This window comes from Poecilia mexicana, unplaced genomic scaffold, assembly GCF_051168715.1.
Source record: "Poecilia mexicana isolate PSO_F unplaced genomic scaffold, ASM5116871v1 scaffold_12, whole genome shotgun sequence".
Lineage (NCBI taxonomy): Eukaryota > Metazoa > Chordata > Actinopteri > Cyprinodontiformes > Poeciliidae > Poecilia > Poecilia mexicana.
This window is the reverse complement of record NW_028263381.1, coordinates 22,343,569-22,363,505: the sequence shown is the minus strand read 5'-3', so window position 1 is coordinate 22,363,505 and position 19,937 is coordinate 22,343,569. Positions and strand designations below refer to the sequence as shown.

At 44.2% G+C, this 19,937-nt stretch overlaps 1 protein-coding gene and 2 long non-coding RNA genes across 4 annotated transcripts in view; 2 read left to right on the top strand and 1 right to left on the bottom strand.

Annotated features, from left to right (window-relative positions):
- The window catches only part of LOC148156088 (NLR family CARD domain-containing protein 3-like), a 434,099-nt gene that overhangs the window by 290,484 nt on the left and 123,678 nt on the right, over positions 1-19,937 (bottom strand). The gene's annotated exons all lie outside the window — the stretch shown is intronic.
- LOC148156098 (uncharacterized) overlaps positions 1-19,937 on the top strand; it is a 369,453-nt gene that overhangs the window by 313,817 nt on the left and 35,699 nt on the right. The window lies entirely within an intron of this gene.
- LOC148156102 (uncharacterized) lies at positions 4,801-5,550 on the top strand. Its single transcript, XR_015764750.1, has 2 exons — positions 4,801-5,026; positions 5,100-5,550. It is a non-coding gene; the product is annotated as an uncharacterized LOC148156102 (long non-coding RNA).

The window sequence follows — 19,937 nt, the reverse complement described above, 5'->3', positions numbered from 1 at the left end:
TTGATTTCTCTCTCTGAACTTTTAAACATCCATCTGACCAACATGGAGTTACTTTTCTTCTCATCTTTGCTCCTTGGGGCTGATTGGTCTGGAGCTCCATCAAATATTGTTTTAAAGTCCTTTCTGTCATCAGTAGATCATCATGGAAATCTAACTGAACTTCACTTTGATTCATTTAGTCAGAGTCCCTATTAAACTCTATTAAATCCATCCCACTCTTTCATTTTCCTTGTGAGCTGTTCTTAGTCAGGAGAATATTCCAGAAAACTGGGTAATGATCTCTGCCTCCAGATGAGGCGTCTAAATATTTAATGATCAAACTAAATATTTCTCTTCAAACTAAATGTTTCCCATCAGACTAAAGACGTTTCTCCTCTTCCTCCTCTATCAGACCTTCTCTGCTCCTGCAGCAGGTTCCTCCATACCTGAGAGCTTCCAGTCTCCAGTCTGGATCCTTCAGTCCAGCCGACAGCAGCTTCACTCCTGAGTCTCCTGGATGATTGTAGCTCAGGTCCAACTCTTTGAGATGGGAGGGGTTAAAGGTCAGAGCTGAGGCCAGAGAAGCACAGCCTTCCTCTGAGACCAAACAGCCTGATAAGCTGCAGACACACAATTCATCACATGATGAGAAGATGAGAACATTGAGCCATAGGCGCCGGAATAGGGGGGGCCAGGGGCCCATTGGCCCCCCCACTTTACGGCCCTGCTTGTCCGCTGGTCCCGCCAGACATTTACAGGCTGCACACAACTCTGACAGTCCGACTGACATCTCTCTGTGTTTCTATGCAGACAGAGGTACAGATAAAACCTCCAGCACTGAGGACCAAATCTGAGGCTCCAGATCATAACAGGGATCCAAAGGTTCACCACATGCGGAGCTTCGGGTCGGGTTGGGATCAGGAACCGGTCTGACATCTGAAAAAAGGCTTTGACTCTGATCCAGTCCAGGTCTGAACCAGTTCTGCCTAAAGATGAAATGAGATTTCTGTATTTGTCCCCATCTATAGAGCTGTGACGATGTTTTCTTTCTATTGACGTTGGGATGAAAAACAGAAAAAGAGATCGGGCCCATCATGTCCGTTTACGGGTCGGACCAAATGCTCACCCACACTTTGCCCAGAGCAGATCATTTTGGCTCAGATCAAAAAATAATTGTGTGAATTTGTTTTGTTTTTCCTCTTTGCTCTTCCAGATGCCAATCAGCCATCAGGAGCCATAAATATCGATGCTACTGATGGTTTTCAGGTCTCTGTTGAAATTCATGTTTGTCTGCTAAATAACAAGCACATTAAAGTTAATGGTGTTTTTCATTTTGTTTTTAATATAAAATATTGTCAGCAGTCTGACTGGTCATCTGTCCCACACATATCATCTCTTTCCCGCTCAGTTTGTGGAACAGCAAATATAATCTGCTGCCTTTTGGTTTTAGACCCGCAGCATCCAAGCGCTGCTGCGCCGTAACGTGATGATCCGCTAGGTTGTCCTGCTGCTCTAAACTGGCATTGCTGGAGGACATTTGACATCTATTTTATTATTTTAATATTGCAAATATTTGACCAGTCGTGGTTTTTGTCATATCTATCTGTCCTCCCCATAGTTCTATTGAGCGTATTTTGGACTTTTAACAGTAGCTGAACACAGGAAGCCGCAGCTGCATGTTTACCTTGAGATTTTCCTTTAAGTGAAACAGAAAAGAATCATTTTAGATGTTTTTACTTTTAACATTTAGGAGAAAAAAGATCTATTGTCTCCAAACGTAGCGAGTCTGTGTGAGTCCGTGGAGGTGCGCACAAAGCCTGAATCTGATTGGTCAGTTTACTTTAGTGAATTTGGCAGCTTGGCGCTTTTTCTATAAGGTAAAAATGAAGAGCGGAGTTTGAATCCTCCCGTAGTTCTAAGAGCGGTCGGATCCTGCAGAGCTTTTTACCGTGTCCGGTTCGGGCGGGTCTCCGGTTTATGAGCACTTTGAAGAGACAAAGCACCAAAATATAAACTGAAACATGAATATTTACCTCATAATTAGCAGATTTCTACCCATCAACAATACCTGCAGTAACAATGTGTGTCCTTACAGAGCTTTGTTGGAGGCTTTAACCACTGGCAGCAGCCTCAGAAGAGCCTCCTCTGAAGCAGAGTATTTCTTCAGGTCAAACACATCCAGATCTTTTCCTGATGACACTAAGATGAAACCCAGAGCTGACCACTGAGCAGGAGACAGTTTATCTGTGGAGAGACTTCCTGAACTCAGAGACTGTTGGATCTCCTCCACTAGAGAACGATCATTCAGTTCATTCAGACAGTGGAACAGATTGATGCTTTTCTCTGCAGACACATTCTCACTGATCTTCTTCTTGATGTACTGAACTGTTTCCTGATTGGTCTGTGAGCTACTTCCTGTCTGTGTCAGCAGACCTTGTAGGAGTCTCTGATTGGTCTGCAGTGAAAGTCCCAGGAGGAAACGGAGGAACAAGTCCAGGTGTCCATTTGGACTCTGTAAGGCCTGGTCAACAGCTCTCTGATGGAGAAACTTTAGTTTAGGTTTATTAAATAATGAAAACTTTATAGATGTTTGTGTTTCTTCCATCAGGTTGACTCCAGAGTTAATGAAGGTCCGATGAACATGAAGAGCAGCCAGAAACTCCTGAACACTCAGATGGACGAAGCAGAACACCTTGTCCTGGTACAGCCCTCTCTCCTCTCTAAAGATCTGTGTGAACACTCCAGAGTACACTGAGGCTGCTCTGATATCGATGCCACACTCTGTCAGGTCTGATCCATAGAAGATCAGGTTTCCTTTCTGCAGCTGATCAAAAGCCAGTTTTCCCAGAGACTCGATCATCTTCCTGCTCTCTGGACTCCAGTGTGGATCTGTTTCAGCTCCTCCATCATACTTGACCTTCTTCACTTTGGTCTGAACCACCAGGAAGTGGATGTACATCTCAGTCAGGGTTCTGGGCAGCTCTCCTCCCTCTCTGGTCTCCAACACATCCTCCAGAACTGTAGCAGTGATCCAGCAGAAGACTGGGATGTGGCACATGATGTGGAGGCTTCGTGACGTCTTCATGTGGGAGATGATCCTGCTGGCCTGCTGCTCATCTCTGAATCTCTTCCTGAAGTACTCCTCCTTCTGGGGGTCATTGAACCCTCTGACCTCTGTCACCATGCCAACACACTGAGGAGGGATCTGATTTGCTGCTGCAGGTCGTGTGGTTATCCAGAGCAGAGCAGAGGGAAGCAGTTTCCCCCTGATGAGGTTTGTCAGCAGAACATCCACTGAGCTGGACTCTGTAGCATCAGTCAGGATCTCCTTGTTGTGGAAGTCCAGCGGAAGTCGACTCTCATCCCAGCCATCAAAGATGAACAGAACCTGGAAGTGTTCAAAGCTGCAGATTCCTTTGGTTTCAGTAAAGAAGTGATGAACAAGTTCTACCAAGCTGAACTTTTTCTCTCTCAGCACATTCAGCTCTCTGAAGGTGAATGGAAATATGAAGTGGATGTTCTGGTGGGCTTTGTCTTCAGCCCAGTCCAGAGTGAACTTCTGTGTTAGGACTGTTTTCCCAATGCCAGCCACTCCCTTTGTCATCACTGTTCTGATTGGTTGATCTCTTCCAGGTGGGACTTTAAAAATGTCTTCTTGTCTGATTGTTGTTTCTGGTCTGTGTGGTTTCCTGGATGCTGCTTCAATCTGTCTGACCTCATGTTCATCATTGACCTCTCCAGTCCCTCCCTCTGTGATGTAGAGCTCTGTGTAGATCTGGTTCAGAAGGGTTGGACTTCCTGCTTTAGCAATCCCCTCAAACACAGACTGGAACTTCTTCATCAGACCAGATTTAAGTTGATGTTGACAAACTGCAGCAAGATGTTCTGAATTAACACAAAAAGTAAAATCAGAGATTAAACTAAAAATACCATCTGAAGATGATTTAAATAAATGTGATTCCATTTCTTCAGACATCAGTAAATGTGTCATTTATCCATCAGGTCAAATCTTTGTAGAAATCCTCTTACTGCTCTGCAGACGGTCAGCCAGCTCCTCCTGCTTCATCCTCCTCAGGAAGTTCAGTGTGATCTTCATTACTGCCAATCTGCTGCTCCTCCTCTGCTCTTCATCATCACCTCTCAACACCTCATCATCCTCTCTCTGAGTCTCTGAGCATTCTGGGTAATCTGGACTCAGAACCTTCTGGATCTTCTTCAGCTCGTTCTTCACAAAAGTGACAATGTTTTCCTCCAGCAGCTGGAACAGAATAATAGATGAAGGAAACATCAGACTGAAATCATGGAGCCAAACACCAGATGGATGTTGGACAGACTGACAGTCCTCTGGTCTACAAAGTGCAGCATGGAGACGACTGTGAACAGAACCATGGAAAAGTAGTTGTTGTTCATGTACAGACCATAAATATGGAGTCCAGCTGCGTTTGATGCTGCTGGGCAGACGGACCACTGGGAACCTCTGAGCTCTGCTGGTCCACTCTGTGGAGGAACCAGGAACAATCAGGAAGGCAGGAAATATTCATCCAGCAATATTTACTAATAAAATAACTAAGAGCGTCACATTAAAGCAGAAAGCAGAGCATCACATGAACACAATACAAAGAAGTTAGAAAGAGGAAGATGAACTACAAGGATGAAGACCAGTAACACCAGAATCACCAGTAGACATTTTAAAAAGTTGGTGCTGAACTTGGACTTCAAACTGTCCACACTGTCAGCAGATCTGATGCTGGTGGAGACAGAGTCCCAGAGCTTGGGGACAGTGGAAGTGAAGGCTCTGTCCACGCAGGTCTTCAGTGTTGGGATCAGTGTTTTGTTTTGTTTTTTTTTTTGTAATCTTGGGGTTGGGTTTTGTTTTGTTGCCTGCTGTTTCCTCACCATCCACCAGAGGTCCTCGATGGGCTGAGCCCCTGGAACATGCGGTGGCAGACCCTGTTGACGCACCTGTGGCTAATTTGAAGAGGGCTGAAGTGGAGTATTTATGCTGCGGCTGGCAAACACTCCGGTGCCTGAGTGTTAACCTAGAATGGTAAACTTTCCCTGAGCTAGGCCCTCTGAGTTATTCACCTGAGTGATCTCCCGATGTGTTTCCCTCTCGTCAGGTTTTCTGCCGTCTCCCAGCGTGTAGCCTGTGGATACAAGTCTCCGAGTGATCTCCGCTCCGGTCAGCCTCCCGAGGAACCGTTACCCCCTCTGACGCCTCAGGTAGTACCTGTTGGAAGCCAGTACCCTCGCCCCTGGATGAATCGAGCTCTCCGTTTGCCAGCCGTCCGCTACAGCCGCTCTTACCTGTCCGTCCTCCAACGTGCACCGCTCGCCGGATTAGCGAGCTCTGGACCTCAGTCTTCCGTCGCAACCTCAGGCAACAATCAAACCCATTTCACCCCTTACCCAAGTAAGATTCACCGACTATCTCTGCATGATCCTTCTGCCACCGACTGCTATTCACATCTGTCCTCTCATTTAACAGTTGATGACCTTGCAGTTCCAACCCCGTATCCAGATCTCCCCACCACTTCTCTTTATTTAATAAACTTTATTATTGTGATTCGCTCAACTGGTTGTGTTCTTGCATGTGGGTGCGTTCACTAGGACCCAATATGACAGAACACTCAGGCCAACAAGTTACCCCGGCAGACGCAATCAGGAGGGCGTTGTCCGAGCAACATGCCCTCATTCAGTCTCACGACGCTGCCCTTCGAGAATTGGGAACCCGACAGGCTGAGACTAACCGCCAACTTTCTGAAATTTCAAACTTTCTGCAGAACCCTGTTTCACAGGAACCGAGTCCTCCACCTCCGCCAGCCGCTCCCATTCCGCCAGCCCGGCCCACATTTTCCGAGATACATCCACCTACACCAGAAAAATTTTCAGGTGAGGCTCACAAGTGTCGTGGTTTCCTGCTCCAATGCTCAATAATTTTCAACCATTCCCCGCAAAGTTTTCCGCATGATAATGCTAAGATAGCCTATGTTCTCTCACTGCTTTCCGGTAGAACCCTGGAGTGGGCTGAGGCAAGGTTTCCTTCCCCCACTGATTTTGGCTGTTCCTTTCCTGAGTTTCTGGCTGAATTAAAACAGGTTTTTTGTCAATCAACTGACAAGACGTCAGTTTCGCGTGAGTTATGGAACCTAAAGCAAGGGTCAAGAAGTGTCTCTGAGTTTGCTATTGACTTTAGGATTAAAGCGGCAGCAACAAACTGGAATGCAGCTGCCTTAAAGAGTGCATATTTTCATGCTTTGAGTGAGCAAGTCAAGGATGAATTATCAACTCTTGATGAGCCAGAGTCATTGGAGGAGTTTATTAACCTCACAATAAAATTGGACAACAGAATTCGAGCCAGAACCCGAGAAAGACTTCGAAGGAACTACTCAGTGAAGACCTTTACCTCTGCGACACCTTCCGCCCCACAAGTTGAGCCTGGACCCTCAGCCCCAGCAGATCCGGAGCCTATGCAGGTGGGACACACACGATTGACACCCGAAGAAAGGCGTAAAAGAATGACCTCACGTCTCTGTTTGTATTGTGGCGATCCCACCCATTTCATTGCAAAATGCCCCCTCCGGTTAAACCCGCAGGTCCGACAGTAAGGGTGAGGAGTCTGCCGGACCAACATCAAGAAAAGAAATCTCGCCTACTCATTCCAGCTACATTGTTTTATAATAACCAATCTCTCCCTTTGTCTGTGTTCATAGACTCAGGATGCGAGCAGAATCTTATCGATTCTGACCTTGTTAAGCAGATGGGGATTGAAGTTGACCCACTGGCCGTTCCCCTCAGGGTTTCAGCTCTCAACGGAGAGGCTCTGCCCAGAATCACTCACAGAACCAAACCAGTCCGTTTAATCATCTCTGGTAATCACACTGAACACATCTCATTTTATGTTTTCCCAGCAGCAAGCTCCTCAGTAGTCCTCGGGTTCAACTGGTTAACCCAACACAACCCACACATTAACTGGTCAGAATCCCACATTGAGGCTTGGGCAAGTCACTGCCATTCAGCCTGCCTCCATGCTGCCGTTCCCCCCAGTCCTGTGGCAACAGAGCCTCAAGTGACGGACTCCCCAGACCTCTCCGCAGTCCCTGATGACTACCATGATTTAGCTCCCGTCTTTAGCAAAAGTAAAGCACTCACACTACCTCCGCATCGTCCTTATGACTGCGCCATAGATTTGTTGCCTGGGGCCCCACTTCCTAACAGTCGACTTTATAACATCTCCAAGCCTGAACGTGAGGCAATGGAAAGATATATCAACGACTCTGTAGCAGCAGGAATCATTCGGACATCTTCCTCACCACTAGCTGCAGGTTTTTTTTTTGTAGGCAAGAAAGATGGTTCGCTTAGGCCATGCATTGACTACAGAGGCCTAAACCAGATAACCATTAAAAACAAGTATCCCCTTCCCCTGTTGTCTTCAGCTTTTGAACCCGTTCAGGGCGCCGTCATTTTTTCCAAGTTAGATCTCCGAAATGCTTACCACCTGCTACGTATACGTGAAGGCGACGAATGGAAGATGGCCTTCAAAACACCCATAGGCCACTATGAATATTTAGTGATGCCATTTGGCTTGTCAAACGCACCAGCCTTTTTCCAGGCTTTAGTCAATGATGTTCTGAGAGATTTCATTAATGATTTTGTCTTCGTCTATCTTGATGACATTCTAATTTATTCCAAGTCCCTAGAAGAACATAAGAAACATGTTCGCCTAGTTCTTCAGCGTCTCCTAGAAAACAGGCTATTTGTAAAAGCAGAGAAGTGCGAGTTCCACCGTCCGTCAGTTACATTCCTGGGTTATGTGCTTGAGGGCGGACAGGTAAGGCCTTCAGAGGACAAGATCAAGGCTGTTATCGAGTGGCCCAGACCAGACACCCGCAAGCAACTTCAACGCTTTCTTGGATTCGCTAATTTCTACCGTAGATTCATCCGCAACTACAGCCAGACGGCTGCGCCACTAACGGCGCTCACCTCCACTAAGTCAGTCTTTACTTGGACTCCCCAAGCCGAGTCTGCCTTCAAGCAGTTGAAAACGCTGTTCTCCAAAGCCCCTGTTTTGGTTCAGCCTGACCTCAAGAGACAGTTCATAGTAGAGGTTGATGCCTCAGACTCGGGAGTTGGAGCAGTGCTGTCTCAGGTGTCAGAAACGGATGGAAAGACTCACCCTTGTGCCTTCTTCTCACGCAGGTTGACCCCTCCTGAACGTAACTATGATGTCGGAGACAGAGAGTTGTTAGCCATCAAGTTAGCTCTTGAGGAATGGCGACACTGGTTAGAGGGGGCGGAGCATCCCGTCTTAGTTTGGACGGATCACAAGAATCTGTCATACCTTCAAGCTGCCAAGAGATCCAACCCCCGACAGTCCAGATGGTCATTGTTCTTTTCCCGTTTTAATCTGTCCATTTCTTACCGACCAGGCTCAAAGAACATCAAGCCTGATGCGCTGTCCAGGTTACACACCCCCGACGACGCTGAAGACGGTCCGGCTCCCCTCCTCCCTCCCAGTTGCACGGTTGGAGGGGTTACTTGGGAGATCGAAGACCTGATCCGTCAGTCACAACAATCTGAACCTCCCCCCGAGTCATGCCCACCAGGTAAATTGTTTGTTCCTGCAGCAATTAAGCCCCGGTTTCTCCAGTGGATCCATGCATCCAAATTCTCAGCCCATCCAGGTATCAGTCGTACTATTGCACTCGTAAATCGAAGGTTTTGGTGGCCATCTATACACAAAGATGTCAAAGAGTTTGTACTTGCCTGTCCTGTTTGCTCCCGTAATAAGTCTTCTCATCAGCCCCCGGCAGGACTCCTCCAACCACTGCCTACACCCCAGCGCCCATGGTCCCATATTGCCATGGATTTTGTTACAGGCCTACCCAATTCCAAGGGTATGACTACTATTCTTACTGTAATAGACCGTTTTTCGAAAGCCTGCCATCTAGTTCCTCTCCGCAAGTTACCCACTTCTTCTCAGACCGCCCATCTCCTCATCAAACATGTCTTTCGCCTTCATGGCATTCCCCAGGAGATCCTGTCTGATCGAGGTCCTCAGTTTATCTCAAGTTTGGAGAGAGTTTTGTGCAGCTTTAGAAGCCAAGGTAACCCTCACATCAGGCCATCACCCCCAAACTAACGGACAAACTGAACGTATGAACCAGGAGCTGGAAGCAACTCTCAGATGTTTCACTTCTTCCAATCCTGTTGACTGGGTCCAATTTTTGCCTTGGGTTGAATATGCCCATAACTCTCACGTGTCTGCTGCGACAGGTTTTTCCCCTTTTGAAGTCTCTCTAGGATATCAACCTCCACTCCTCCCCTCTGATGAGAAGGACATTTCGGTGACCTCTGTGCAACACCAGATCCGTCGCTCCCAGAAGATTTGGAGAGAAACCATCGCAGCCCTCCATAACACAGCGGCCCAAAACAAACGCGTAGCTGATCGTAGACGCTCTGCTGCACCAGCATATACTGTTGGGCAAAAGGTATGGCTCTCCACCCGTGATATCCCTCTCGAGGCCATGGCTAAGAAATTGGCACCTAAGTTCATTGGACCTTTTGAAATCCTGTCCATAATCAATCCAGCAGCAGTGCGTCTCCGTCTTCCCTCATCCCTTCGTATACACTCAACCTTCCATGTTTCACAGCTTAAACCTGTCCTGACCAGTGAGTTGTGCCCTCCGACCGAACCCCCTCCTCCCACCCGGATTATTGATGGTCATCCAGCCTACTCCGTCCGTCGGATCGTGGCCTCCCGTCGGCGAGGTCGGGGCTACCAGTACCTCGTCGACTGGGAGGGCTACGGTCCGGAGGAGCGTTCCTGGGTCCCCCGCTCCTTTATTTTGGATTCCACTCTGATAAGAGATTTTGTTTCGTCCCGGGCTTCCTCTTCGCGGTTGCCGGGTGGCAACCGTTGAGGGGGGAGTACTGTTGGGATCAGTGTTTTGTTTTGTTTTTTTTTTTGTAATCTTGGGGTTGGGTTTTGTTTTGTTGCCTGCTGTTTCCTCACCATCCACCAGAGGTCCTCGATGGGCTGAGCCCCTGGAACATGCGGTGGTAGACCCTGTTGACGCACCTGTGGCTAATTTGAAGAGGGCTGAAGTGGAGTATTTATGCTGCGGCTGGCAAACACTCCGGTGCCTGAGTGTTAACCTAGAATGGTAAACTTTCCCTGAGCTAGGCCCTCTGAGTTATTCACCTGAGTGATCTCCCGATGTGTTTCCCTCTCGTCAGGTTTTCTGCCGTCTCCCAGCGTGTAGCCTGTGGATAAAAGTCTCCGAGTGATCTCCGCTCCGGTCAGCCTCCCGAGGAACCGTTACCCCCTCTGACGCCTCAGGTAGTACCTGTTGGAAGCCAGTACCCTCGCCCCTGGATGAATCGAGCTCTCCGTTTGCCAGCCGTCCGCTACAGCCGCTCTTACCTGTCCGTCCTCCAACGTACACCGCTCGCCGGATTAGCGAGCTCTGGACCTCAGTCTTCCGTCGCAACCTCAGGCAACAATCAAACCCATTTCACCCCTTACCCAAGTAAGATTCACCGACTATCTCTGCATGATCCTTCTGCCACCGACTGCTATTCACATCTGTCCTCTCATTTAACAGTTGATGACCTTGCAGTTCCAACCCCGTATCCAGATCTCCCCACCACTTCTCTTTATTAAACTTTATTATTGTGATTCGCTCAACTGGTTGTGTTCTTGCATGTGGGTGCGTTCACTAGGACCCAATATGACATTCAGGACAGTGTGGGACATCCATCAGGTTCTGATGACTGGATCTGAGGTGATGTGGACATGGAGGAGCTCTGAGATATGTGGGTGTGTCCATGTGGGATCCTCTCCTGGATGTTCTAGAGGATTTAAAATGGATCCTGTAGATCCTGGAAGCCAGTGAGCTCACATTATATCTGTCCACACAGAGACAATCAGAAGGTAAAGGTCCATGAAGTGATATCTGGATGTGAGCAGTGAACCAGATGATCCAAGTAAAGATTTAATGTTCCTGCTGATCCACTAAGAACCAGCAGAACCTCTGATGGTCCACATCAGCTCAGTCTGGTTGAGTTCCAGCAGATCTCACCAACCACATCATGAAGCTTTCCTTCCTGCTGTACTGATCTCACAATGCACACAGGAACCAAGTCCTGATGGACCAGACTGGTTTACCAGGTATTTCCCAGTGGCTGGTGGAAATGTGTCCCACTGTTAGTCTGACATGGAGCCAGGAAGCAGCAGAACATCATCATCACCCAGAGATGAAGATATGAAGGTGTTTTCATTAGAACAGAGCAGCTGGTTTAGATAATGGATCAAAACTCTGTAAATATAACTGGGAACATCTGAAACTTACTGGTTCAGTTTACAGCAGTTAGAAACAGCTCACCTCTCTGATGCTGGAGATCCAGGAGATTTAAATTCAGGCCGACCATCCATTGAATCATCACTGTCAGAAGACACACAGCTGGATTTTGGTTCTGGTTTTAGTTTCTGGTGGATACTGACAGAAAAAAATCTTATTAAAATCTTTCACTGTCGTTTTGCTTTAAAGATAATTTTTTGTGACTGTAAAATAAAGAGCTGTGAGACACAACAGAACCAAACAGATTATCAACATGATTTTCTAAATGATTCCCATCAGAACCGGTCCAATCCTCCAACATGTTCCTGATCATTGATCCTCCTGAATAAATTCCAGCCTTGTTTAAAGAGCAGAAAGATCTGATTCTCAGACAAACATGTTGGTTTAAATGACTGAGAGAAGTTTGATGATCTTAGTGTTGAGCTCTGACATGGAGAAGAACCAGGAGTCGTTTCCACTCTGACCATCCAAGGAGGATCTGATGGAGCTTCATTCAGAACCAGATGGTCCGATAGAGACCATCTGGTTCTGAATCAGATCCACTTGAGGTATAATTTAGATTAAATGCAGAAATGGTTGATGATCCATGATGTTTGAACCGCAGAGTTGAAACTGGAATCATTTAATTTTTCAATGGAAAGTCTGATCATCCATCTTAAATCTGTTTATTGTCAGATGCTCGAAATCTGATTTACTGATTCATTGATTTCGAGAACAATCCAAATATCAACCTGGAAATTAAACTCACTTATGGATTTGTGTTTCTGTGTTAATATTAATGTTGGACAAAGTGCCTGATTTTGTTTCATTTGGAAACATTAAGTTGATGCAGAACTTGGTATCGTCACATGGCCACAATGACAGATAAAGAGATCAGCAGTTAGAAACGGCTCACCTCTCTGATGGTGGAGATCCAGGAGATTTAAAGTTAAGGATCTCATCCATTGACCTGTCGCTCTTAAAGGACACACAGCTGGGTTCTGGTTCTGGTTCTGGTCTGAGTCTCTGATGGATCCTGACAGAAACATGATTAAAACTGAATCTGTTCAGTCTGGATGAAGCAGCAAAGAGGAGCAGCAGCAGCTTCATCACCACGTCTGTTTTGGCCTGATATAGTGAACGCTGTGTGAAAAGGGCTGTGGACAGTTAGAGATGGTGACCTCACCTCTGACCTTTGCTCTGGCTCACATCTTCCCCACACAGAGTGGTTTTAGAGGGAGGGACTCCCTCCTCTCTGTCCTCACACTGATCCATGCTGCTGAATTCACATCAGCTCACACACACTTTCTAGCTTCACCTGCAGAGGAAACACACATCATTCATCTGCACATCAACTCTGATCATCCTTTACATCATTAGTGCTGGAAAAAGATCAGCTGCTCCTCTGATTGGCTCTTCTTCTCTGCTTCATATCAGTGTCAGGTGAATGCAGTCAGACAGCAGAGAGGCAGAGGAAGCTGCATCAGCTGCTGCACTTCTACTATCAGTCCACTAGATGGAGACATGGAGCAACATTTACATTCACTGATTCAACCTGAACAACAGGAAGGATTTTTGTTCACAATCATTAAACTACAAGTGGATTATCTGTTCCGTTAAGATGAACTATTTAATGATCTGACTGAATCAAACATATTTTAAAAATATTTTATTTTGAAAGGAAGCAGCAGGAAAATGTTTCTGAATTTAGTAATGGAGACCAGAGTTTGATTCTAGAAAATAGAAAATAATTAAATCAGAGAAGAAAATACAGAAACATCCTGTGTTCATCATGTTAAGATTCCAGTTCATCAGTAATCTAATAATCCGTCAGATTAACCTTCAAGCATCAGAGAGATTAAACTTTGAGCTGAAATCAGAAGTGAATTTGTTCTCCAAACTTCAGATAGAAACAAGTTCCTGGAGACAAAGTTCACATAGGAAATAAATCAAACTTACAGTTTGTCCAAATGGTCCAAATAGTTTCAGAAGAACATCTGAACAACAAACTGAAACCCAACAGAACCACAGTAGAACCAGACTGGTGCCACCTGAACAGTTGAGGTTAAACTGAAAGTATCATGAGGAGAAATGAGCCAAAACTCAGAGTTTCATGTTGGGTCTTGTTGAGGAATCTGGTCTGACTGAGTCAGAAAAACATTTTATCTCCTGACATGTGAAGACATGAACCATGATCACGACTCCCAGTTTGAACACAAACTCTCTGCTGCTGTTATTCTGCTGATCCAGGTTCTGATCAGCTCCAATGGAACCAGAACCTGTTTTAATGTGGAACCAACTGGACTCTTCATTGATTGGAGTTTTGTCTTTATCTGGTGGTGAAACTATAAAATACATGATGTCTGTTTATTAAACGTAGATGAAGTGTTTTGTTCTTAATGATCCAGGAATGTTAGTGAAGGTAAAATGTGATCAGAACCAGAACCAGTTCTAAGGTTTCATTAATCAGGACATGAATCAAATATAATTTGTTCCTCAGCAGATCTTAAAATGAGTTCAGATTACATTGAACCATTATTTATTCACCAGAAACAGTGAAAAACTAAGTTCATTCTTTCTGCTTCCAGGTCAAAGGTCAGCAGCTTCAAGAAGCTGATTGTCAGCTGGAAACCTGAACCTTGACTTATTTGGACCCTTTAACACTAAATAATTTAGTTTAAACTGATTGATTTCTGGTTTCTTTGTCATCAAAAACAATATAAAACCATAAAAGAAGAATCTACTTCAAATACAAAATAAAAAAAAAATCTGAAAAATCAACCAAAGCCACAAACTAAACATTAGTCTTTGTTTCCTGCTACAGAAACTGGAGAGACTCTAAATAGAAACAGAAAATAATCAGAAACTCAAACAAACTAAACTGTAGTTCTTAACATCACCACATTACTGCAGCTGAAACCACACGTTGTTATAATATAGATTATTAATATAGCTCCTATATAATCATTGATCATCATGTCAGTGAGGTGAGCAGAGTGAGGACAGTCTCTGGTTAAACCAGGATCAGCTGAGCAGGTTCTGCTGATCCAGGTTCAAACCCTGATTTCATTTCAATCATCAACCTGAATCTAAAGTCAGATCAGCAGCAGAAGGTGGCAGCTTGTTCCAGACTCATTATTTACACATGCAGCTGTTTTCCAGCTGTTCTCCACAGCTGGAGGGAGGGAGGGGGGATGTTTGGAGGAGAGAACCTGAACATTCAGCCTCCAGGTTTTACAGCTGGATTCTGACCTCAGCAGCTGGAACAACGACACAGATGAAACCAGAGTCTCCTGGAAAATGGATGTTTGGATCTGATCAGGTCTGCAGATTCACTGACTGGGATTTATTCAGAAAATGTCTCAGAGCTGAGAAGAGCTGAGCTTCTTCAGACTGAATGCTGGGAAATCTTCACTCCTCCCATTCAGGGATGTTCAGGTTCTGAACTTTAAAAACTAGAATCAGTTGGAAACATCAGGAATTTGGTCCATTAAAGTGTTAATAATAAAATCAAACCTTCTGCTGTTAGTTGAGTAAAGTCTGTTTCCACTAAGAACTGTGAGCGTTTCCTCCAGTCTGTGTTCGGCTTTAATCTCCTGCAGGAAACCAAACCTCCACGTTTCGACTGGAGTCGCCGTGGCAACGCCTTTCAGACATCAGGATGGTGGGTTGAGACTGGATGAGAGCCGATGAGTTGTTTTTATTTAGTGGCAGAGCTGCATTCATCCATTCATCATCCCAGTTTTCCTGCCATGCAGATTAATCTCCACTAATCTGAAGCTTGGAGACCAAAATGTCACAAACTGGGATTAAGAGAGTTGAGATGTTGAAATCTGTCACATTTAGAAAAGAAGCTTCATGATGCTATGATTTGTTCATCTGAACAACTTTTTAAATATTTACTCTTTATAACAAATCAAACTGATCAGAATTATTATTTTGAAGCAACAACCATCAGTTTAATTGATCAATTATGTTATTGGCAAACTAATATAAAGTAAACTGATGTATGGAAGAACAAACATGCCTCAGTCAAGATAATCACCATTCATATATTTATAACCACATTAGCTAACAAAGCTAACATCTTGTATTCCACATATGTAAAGATTATAACCTTTAGATTAAAATGTGTAGAAAATTATAAACTTATGTCCAGTTTTATTTGCTACAACAGAGTTTTAGGGCCAAACTAAGGAAAAAATATCAAATAAATGACAAACTAAGTCTGTCTGTGAGGTGATAAAATGATCCTAAGTTCCCATCAGCTGATCATGTTATATTAATGCTTGTGAACTCTGACCTGAAGATCCTGTTTGGGTTAAACACACACAAGGTTGGAAGTTGTTTTCCTGCAGCTGAAGGGAACCAGACTGTCTCTGCATGTTCTGGATCCTGGATATAAAACCTACATGTTGACTCTTCCTGTTGGAGCTTTTCATCCTGAACTGATTCATTACTGATCGTCTTACAGGCTCTCTGCATTCTGCACAAGATACAAATAAACCTGATGGACTGATTTCATCTAACAGCTTGGAAATTAATGTTTTCCTCAACAGTTTGGTGCCGACCTGGACACTCGGCTCCAGCCTCAAACCTGGATTAGGATTAAAGAGACGAGGGCTGCTGGTCGGCTCCACGGCTCCAGAGCTGAGATCAACGAACTCAATCCACTGATATCTGCTGAGACTCACTCAGGGAATAAACTAACTTACTAATTATAAATTATAAAATACTAAAGGATCCTAATGACCTTTTTCCCTGAGGATTGAGATTGACCAGATTAATAGAGATTACAAGAGAAATAAATAAATTTAAAAATAGGAAAAGAATAACAAAGAATAAAAGTAAGAGAAGAAGCGAAGACAGATCTTTGTAAAGATTATTTTCTTGAAGATTCCTGCAGGGTGTCTGACAAAGAAATTGATACTTACAGAGATTTTTTAGTTTTTCTTGTAAAGCTGAATAAAAACCTTTACAGAGTTTTGATGGAACCACAGGTTCTAGGATGAGTCCTAGTCAAAGTCCTTATCGGAGGATAAGGCAGGTATTTACTAGAGTTTTGGTTTTAAATTCAGGGAACCAAACCTTTAGAGAATCCTAAAGACTTTATCAGAAATAAAAACCTGTTAGAGGATGAAGAGGCAGAGCGACCTCAAAGCTGATTGGTTGGATTCTGTGGAGACGTTTGCAGTCTAAAGAGGAAATCCCACCTATTCAGAAGAAATGGGTCTGAGTGGTTCCTGGGTCTTTTCTCCTCCTCAGGGTGAATCGATTCACTATATAATAATGAAATATGGAGAAAAAAGTTTGCATGATGTGAATGAATGGATGAAAAGTGTCATTTCTCCTGTTCATTGAAGCTGATGGTTTAAAAGGAAAAGAAAGATAATTAGAAGCAGAGGAAGAAACTGAGGCAAAGAAACGAGAAACGAAGAGTCGAGTTGATCCTGAGAAACAAGGAAAGTTTGGAAAGTTGGATGAAAGAGAGAAAGAAGAGAAAGACAGAAAAATGATGAACAAATGGAAATGCTTCTATTTCTGAACATAAATCTTTTGTGGATAAATTACAGGCCTTAATATCTTTTAGTGTGTTTGAATCAGCAAATGATTTTATTTTGAAAAGGAGGATAATAAGTGACTAAAACAATCATGAAAAGGAAAAATAAGATGTAAATATTTATATAAACAATAAAAACAACAAAACAAACTAATGGATTTCTATTTGCTTCTTCTTCTCTCCTCTGTCTGAGCCTCACTGTGGTGCATCTGACCTCTGACCTCAACTCCTCAGCCCTGTCCTCCATGGACCAGATGACGTCCCTCTCACACCACCAGCTGATCAAAGTGATCCAGTAGATCCAGTGGATCAACAAGATGAGGAAGATGAAGAAAACCTTCATCACCTCCAGGCTCTGAAGTTTCTGTTGATCCTGATTTATTTGACACCAGAGAACTGATGAGACATGTCCATTCAGGGGACGACTGTCTGTCTCCTGTTGGACATTTGGACTGAAACTGTGTGTGACTGAGCTTTAACAACCTCCACTGGTCTGCTGTCCAGGATCAGAGCAGAGAAAGAAAAGATCAACCTGATCAGAGCTGAGAGGAGAAGACACCATCTGTGGACAACATGGACATATTGTTGCCATGTGAAGCTGGACAACATGGACATATTGTTGCCATGTGAAGCTGGACAACATGGACATATTGTTGCCATGTGAAGCTGGACAACATGGACATATTGTTGCCATGTGAAGCTGGACAACATGGACATATTGTTGCCACGTGAAGCTGGACAACATGGACATATTGTTGCCATGTGAAGCTGGACAACATGGACATATTGTTGCCATGTGAAGCTGGACAACATGGACATATTGTTGCCATGTGAAGCTGGACAACATGGACATATTGTTGCCATGTGAAGCTGGACAACATGGACATATTGTTGCCATGTGAAGCTGGACAACATGGACATATTGTTGCCATGTGAAGCTGGACAACATGGACATATTGTTGCCATGTGAAGCTGGACAACATGGACATATTGTTGCCATGTGAAGCTGGACAACATGGACATATTGTTGCCATGTGAAGCTGGACAACATGGACATGTTGTTGCCATGTGAAGCTGGACAACATGGACATATTGTTGCCATGTGAAGCTGGACAACATGGACATATTGTTGCCATGTGAAGCTGACAGCTGTAAATGATCATTTGCTGACATTTATTCTCCAAAGTCATATTTCTCTGTAATCTTTAATCCAACATGCTGTCAGTGAGCTTTACTCAGTCACTTGTTTTTTACTCAGTGCCTGAGTGGGGCAGACAAAATGAGCCACAGCTGGATAATCTGGGGACAATTAAAGGCTCCCCAAAATGTTCCATGTTGTCCCAAGATGACAAAATGTAACCAGTTAGATTAACGACGTCTCATTGGAGATGAGACTGAATTGATGTCTCTGACTTGATGACGTTAGTCTGATTCCTCCTCTTCACCAGCCACTGCTTCAGGGAGTTTTGCTGTGTGATGATGGTTGAAGCTGTTGGGCCTTTATTTTGAAAGGTTCCTGTGTGGCTCAGACAGCGATGCTCTAGCATTGCTCTGTCTTTAATGGCTCAGTTAGGATTTGAACACATTTTACACAATGTTGGCACTTTTGACAAAGGTTGATGTAGTTAGTAAATCAAATGCTACTCGTCCTTTTGTTGCTGTAGATCTAGTAAAACTAGATCTTGTCTCCTTCTCTTCACATATTGTTCATCTTGGCAGTCATCAAATAAACAGGTATTTTTGTATTTTTATGTTTGAAATGTTTTTAACATAGATATGTATTTTAAACAGAAAAATGTAATAATTTCCTGCTATCAGGTTCCAGGTGTTTTCTCAGCAAACGTCAGCATGTGAACATAAAGAGTCTCTATTAAATCTAATCTATTAAATATCTCTCATCATGTTGCTTTGAATTAAATCCAGTTTGCTGAGCGTCTGCAGGTGAAGATAAAGACGAGTTATGTTGTGGTCATTTGGACTAAATCCATAAAGTCTCAAACCAGCCTGGACACAATTTGTCAGATCAGACCAAGACGGAGCCAAAGACGGAAAAACCAGTTTGAGAGCGTCTGGATCCCTGGGAAAAAGGGAGGTTCTGGTTCTGGTTCTGGTTCTGTTCTGTTCTGGGGATGACTGTGGGGCTACTGGAGATGATGGTCCAGAGGAACTTTAGATCAAATCAGGAACATTATGGATCACCCTGACCATCCTCTTCATCAGACGGCCTTAGAGAAACAGTGTCTTCAGTCAGAGGCTCCTTGAAATGTGCTGCGACACAGACCACTACAGGAGACTTTTCCTGCCCACAACCATCACCACCTACAATAAGTCTTTGAAGAGCCTTGAATAATATGTGTTACATTTCATTTCCCCTTGGGATCAATATGTTTGAATCTGAATCAAGTGTTAAAGTCGTCATGATTGTAGTTCCTTATTCTCACTTTTATACTTTTTATCTTTGTGTTTATATTCTTGTTCAAACTGAAGTTGCTGCTCTGACAGCTGCATTTCTTTACCATGGTACGATAAGCTATACTTTGATTAAACTATCAGTTTTTATGACACTTTTATGTCCCTGTTTATTTAAAGGGTTCAAAGTAAAGAGTGATCCCTTCTACCCAAATAATGGAGTCCAGGACTTGAATCTTTTTCAAAATCTTTGTTCATCAATTAAAAATCCCACATCAGATCCTTGCAATGTCATTTCTTCCCACTGAACACGTAGTATTTCCTGTCTGTGTCCTCAGTTTCCCAGCATGCCCTGCTGGAGTGGTGGAGGTTAATGAGGGGGCGGAGTCTGTCCTCCTGAGCTGCCGATACTCTGATCATTTGCCTGAAGAGCCTCACTGATGTGGAACCGCAGCGATCTCACTCCTAAATCTGTCCACCTGAGGAGAGAAGACAACGATGAGCTCAAAGGCCAGAACCAGAACTTTACAGGCCGGACCTCCATGAACCCTCTGGACAGCAGAACCTTCAGCCTGACTCTGAGGAAACCTCACCTGTCTGACAGTGGAAACTACACCTGCATCATCTACGACGGGAGAGAAGAACTG